General features: G+C 50.3%; 1 pseudogene; it reads left to right on the top strand.

Moving 5' to 3' along the window:
- The first annotated feature begins 3,790 nt into the window (after nt 1–3,790).
- Nucleotides 3,791–4,961, top strand: LOC102440732 (annotated as a pseudogene).
- The last annotated feature ends 747 nt before the right edge of the window (nt 4,962–5,708 follow it).

The raw sequence follows: 5,708 nt of genomic DNA, 5'->3' as shown, positions 1-5,708 counted from the left end.
AAAGTGGAGGAGGAGGAGGAGGAGGAGGAAGAGGAGAGAGACGGAGAGCAGGCTGGGCAGAAGCTGGCATCAGTGGGCACCCGGCCCAGGCTCAGCTACAACAGACAGGCTTCCTCCTCCGCCCTCCCCCACCCCCACCCCCACTGCTTGTACCTGCTCCAGCAGGGCCTGAAGGTATGTGTATTGGTGGGGGTGTGGGGGGAGTACCCAGCTTTGCCATGGCCCGAGGGAGGGGCGCCACCAGGCCCCGTGGCTACTGGAGGATGCAACCAAGAGAGCAGAATCCTGAGGGAGGGTGGGCATGGGATCAGGAGAGTTGGTCAGTCCACAGCGTCATTGATCCAGCTGCCATGAGAAGCAACCCAAGTCTGCTCCAGGGGTCCCCCCCTTGTAGCTGACCCCAGGAAAGAGACCAAGCCTTGGAAGCCAGGGCAGAAGGGCAAACAGGAGCCCTGCCCCGTCAGAGGCCAACCTGCCCCCGGCCCTGCGCTCTCAGAGTTCACAGGTGCCCCTCCCTCGAGCCTCCCCCAGACCCACAGCCCCTGGCTGAAGGCTTGGAGGCTGGTAGCCCACTCCTCAGGGCCCGGGTTGTCCTGCCAGCCCCCAGGGAAAGCAGGTGGACCAGGGCCCTACCCCGTGAGGGTCTGGGCTTCGTGGGGAGTCGGCAATGAGGGTGCTCCCAGCACCCAGGCTCCTGGGAAACGAGCCTGCAGAATACTGTGACTCACGAGCTATTATTTTTAGTTTTTGTGCCACAGATGATGTGCAATATTGAGATCAAATTTAAATGTCTTGCTATGAAAATGCTGATGATGGGGGGCTGTGGGAAGAGAGGGAAAGCCAGACAGTCATGGACAGAGACCAGGAGGAAGAAAAGAAAGACCCCACGATGTTAGCAAGAGTTTCTTCTCGTGGCAACATTAGGAATAACCTTCAACTGTCTCTATAAAAAAATATGTATATTATCCTTTTATATAATAAAATGCTAATATGCAAATTGTCCCCTAGGAGTACGACCCGGAGTTCGACGTGCGCCGACCACCAGTGGGCAGCACGGAATGAAGGAAGGCCCCGGCTGGCAGCCGGAAGGCCCCGATCGGCCCTGATCTCCAGCCAGGCCTAGGGACCCTACCTGTGCACAAATTTTGTGCACCGGGCCGCTAGTTTTTATAATTTTTATAAGTGGTATATGGGTGTCCCAAAAAATGTATACACGCTTAACAGCTCATAGAACAATTGATATTTCTTTCTTTTCAGATGTAACCCATTGGAATTAATAATTATTCAAAGTGTGTATATATTTGGGGGGGGGGGACGCCCTGTGTGTGTTCAATGAATACATAAGGCATGGAAAGGCCTGAGAAAGGCCTCTTGGGTCCGTGTTACCCAGGCTTAGTGACTAGCCTTGCTGCAAAAAAGACCATTCTTTCCCAGGGATTTCAAAGAAAGTTCTGGAACCAAATGGGCCACACACACACACACACACACACACACACACTCCTGAAACTGAACCGGAGTGGTATCAGCTCCTAGGATAGCTCCCAACCTCTCTTGCCTCCTGGTCGTCCCCTCTCTCTGAATGGGCTGATCTGTGTGCCCGAGAGGAAATGGGGGGCCTACTTTCTGAGGCTCGATTATGAAGGAAGGAAGGCGTGGCTTCGCCTGGCTGGTCTTCCGTCTCCCACCTCCCACTCTGGGTGAAGCCAGCCACCATGATACGAGGACACTCAAGCAGCCGTGCAGAGGCGCCGGCCGAGAAGAACTGAGGCCTCGCACCAGGAGCCGGCACCAGCGTGGCAACCCCAGGAGTGAACCTCATCACCCCGCTGAGCCAGCATCACCCCGCTGAGCCAGGCTCCAATTCCTGGCCCCCAGACGTTGCACGAGATGACAATGCTTGTTGTTTTAAGCTGCTGAATGTGGTAATTGGTTATGCAGCCAGAGGTAACTAATCACAATTCCTGAAGAGGCCACACAAGGAGAGACACCCTGGTGACACTGTTGCAGAATTTACCAGGCGACCGGAAAACACACACCGGGTGCTCAGAAGATTCGGGAAAACCCTTTGTTTGCAGATGTACTTACGTGGCTCAGGGGAGTTGCTCTCCAAAGCCCGAGCACCGGATGTGGAGGGTCTCTCCCATTTGTCCCCTTGGTTTCTCTGTCTCCCCAGATATGGACCAGGCTTCCGGACTTTTCGGGGGCTTTGCAGTCCCTCTGTGGGTTGGGATGGGGGACGTGAGGTTACACCCAAAGGCCTGGCCTGGGTGGTGCTGGTGACGTCTCCTCTGGCTACGCTGTTAAATTCTTGGTTTGTGGCCCTTGTGAACTGGGAGGATTTCGGAAAACAGAGTATCGCCTAAGGAAGGGGCAGTGACTTAATTATAGGCTAACAAGGGTGTGCATTAGGATACCGGTTACCGGCACAGATTCAGATTGCTGGTCTCCCCCCACACCCCCAGGTTGCCCCCCTATATTCCCCCTCAACACCAGGGCGATCATGGATTGTCACAGATCTCCGGAAATACAGGGTAATTCGGCCCAAACATGGCGGGGTATTAGTAAGGAAAAGAAATGGGAGCTTTTCGGAAAATGGCTCAGACTCACCCAGTGGTTCCCGACCATGGCATTTCTTCTTCTTCTGCCTCTGCCCATGCAAGCTCACGTCTGACTGTATTTATGCATCAAACCCAGAGACCTCGGGACTCTCTCATCCCCAGAACTAATCATCCAAAATCACCAGGATCAGGTCCAAATCAAGAGCAAAGACGGAATAAAAGGAAGAAGGGCAAACATTGTGGTTTCTCATCGTCCCTTCCCTGTTTATTAAAATACTTGTCCGTCATGATGATGAATCGCGAACTCTAATGAGCCGCCGCATTACGGTTGTTTATTGCTTCGGCGCAAGATCTTCATTATTTGTGTGGGATGGAGCTGGGTCACAGATTTACTGCTTTCCTCGTGACCGCTCTTAAAATATTTGATTTAAACTGTCAGAATGCAAATAACCCCAGATAGCCTCGTAAATGGAGATGTGAGGAGGTTTTTATTGTCAGAAAGGAAATCGTGAATAAGAAATTATGCTGATAACAGTACAATGGCTCTGCATTTACAAAAGAAAAAGGAAAAAAGAGGCTGAAGAAGGAGGAGGCGGAGGAGGGAGAGGGAGTGGTAATAGATAAAAGTTTCACAATTTAATTTAAAAATATTTTTTTGGTTAATCCTCACCCGAGGATATTTTCCATTGAGTTTTTTTTTTTTTTTAGAGAGAGTGGAAGGGAGGGGGAGAGACAGAGAGAGATAGAAACATCCATGTGAGAGACACATCGATTGGTTGCCTCCCTCACGCCCCGAACAGGGATTGAGTCTGCATCTGAAGTACGTGCCCTTGACCGGAATCGAACCCGAGACCCTTCCATCCGAGGGCCAACACTCTAACCACTGAGCCAACCCACCTAGGGCACAATTTAATTTTAAAATCTAAAATACCGCCCTAACCGGTTTGGCTCAGTGGATAGAGCATCGGCCTGCAGACTGAAGAGTCCCAGGTTCGATTCCGGTCAAGGGCATGTACCTTGGTTTCGGGCACATCCCCAGTAGGGAGTGTGCAGGAGGCAGTTGAATCAATATTTCTCTCTCATCGATGTTTCTAACTCTCTATTCCTCTCCCTTCCACTCTGTAAAAAATCAATAAAATATATTTTTAAAAATATAAAATAAATAAAACCTAAAATACCGCCTTCCGGGCGTGGTTTGCGAGTGCAGCGGCCTCCGCGCCCGGGCCCTCACCATGAGCGTCCCCGCCTTCATCATCAGTGAGGAAGACCGGGCTGCTGAGCTACGAGCTTCTCTGAAATCCAAAGGCGCTGAAGTTTCAGAAGAGAACTCAGAAGGTGGGCTTCATGCAGATTTAGCTCAGATTATTGAACCTGTGATGCACGTCTGAAGGAAGATGATAAAGATGTTGAAAGTGTGATGAACAGCCTGGCAGCCCTCCTGTGGGTCTTGGAGCCAGAAAAGCAAGGAGCCCTGATGGAAAACCTCTGTGAAAAGCTGGTCAAATTTCGGGAAGGCAAACGCCCATCTCTGAGACTGCAGTTGCTAAGCAACCTTGTCCACGGGATGGATGAGAATACGCCTGTAAGTTATACAGTATAGTGCAGCCTCATTGAAGTGGCAGCATCCTGTGGGGCCATCCAGCATATTCCAGCTGAGCTGGGTCAGGTTAGAAAACGGATTTCTGACTGGAACCTCACCACTGAGAAAGCACACACCCTTTGACGGCTACTTTCGGAGGCACGTGTGGGCTGTGAGAAAAGTGACGCCGCTCCAAAAGTCATGGTAGACTTGCTAGGAAGCTACACGGAGGCCAGTGCTTCCCAGGCGCGAGTTGAGTGAGGCCCACGGGTGTATCGTACGAGCATTGAGAGATCCAAATGCATTTCTTTCCGACCATCTTCTTACTTTGAAACCAGTCACGTTTTTGGAAGGCGAGCCTCTTTATGATCTTTCAACCATTTTTGTGAATGCTAAATTGGCATCATGTGTCAAGTTTTATCAGAATAATAAAGACTTCAGAGATTCGCTTGGACTATTGCATGAGCAGAAGATGGCAAAAATGAGACCACTTACTTGTATGGGAATGGGAATGGCAGTGGGAAATCAAGAAATTTCTTTTGATACAATGCAACAGGGACTTCAGATCGGAGCTGATGGTGCTGAAGCGTTGGTTACTGATGCCGGGAAAACAAAGTGGTCTCCTGCAACACTGGTCAGACCCGGCGAAAAGCAGTTGCAGTCATGGCACACGTCGGACATTTGGAAAACAGCAATGCCAACAACTGTATGGCACACTTCATGCCTGGAAACAAAACTTGAACAAAGTGAAAAACAGCCTTTTGAGTCTTTCTGATACCTGGATTTTTATGCTATCGATATTTTTCTTTTGGGGAAACGTCTAAATGATAGTAAAACATTTTAAGCTGAAATTTGAAAAAAATAAAATAAGATACCGCCTTCCACTCAGCCCCTCTTAAAGTCTCAGTGGCCCATGAGGCTCACATCCCATCTTTCTGGCCTGTCTCTGGATGTCTTCCCAGATGGCCCACAGATGATTTTTTGTCGATTTTTTACAGAGAGGAAGGGAGAAGGATAGAGAGTTAGAAACATCGATGAGAGAAACATCGATCAGCTGCCTCCTGCACACCCCCCACTGGGAATGTGCCCACAACCAAGGTACATGCCCTTGACCGGAATGGAACCTGGGACCCTTCAGTCTGCAGGCCGACGCTCTATCCACTGAGCAAAACTGGTCAGGGCCCTCAGGTGATTTTACTTGGAGGGGAAGGACCTCATGACCTCACAGCTCCGAGCCTGGTGGGCAGCATTGCTCAGCCAATGTTTGCCGAGTGAACGTGTGAATGAGTGAATAAAAGATGTATCCTGGGCATTTCACCAACATTTTCATCAGCACAAGGTCACCGGAGCCCTGCCTGAGCCCGGCAAGGACAATACTATGATCCTCGTTTGACAGATGAAGTTACTGCTGCTCAGGACATTTCCCATGATCGCAGGGCTGGTAATTACGGGTCAGAAGCCAGGTGTCCGCACTCAATCCAGGGCCCTTTCCTCCGCGTCACTGTTAACGTCAAAACATTCAAACTTGTGAAGGATTTTTGTGAGTTTGAGCCAAACTGTCAATAATTGCC

The sequence above is a fragment of the Myotis lucifugus genome, unplaced genomic scaffold (genome assembly GCF_000147115.1).
Source record: "Myotis lucifugus unplaced genomic scaffold, Myoluc2.0 scaffold_208, whole genome shotgun sequence".
NCBI classification, from domain to species: domain Eukaryota; kingdom Metazoa; phylum Chordata; class Mammalia; order Chiroptera; family Vespertilionidae; genus Myotis; species Myotis lucifugus.
This window is presented reverse-complemented; position numbering and strand designations above follow the sequence as displayed.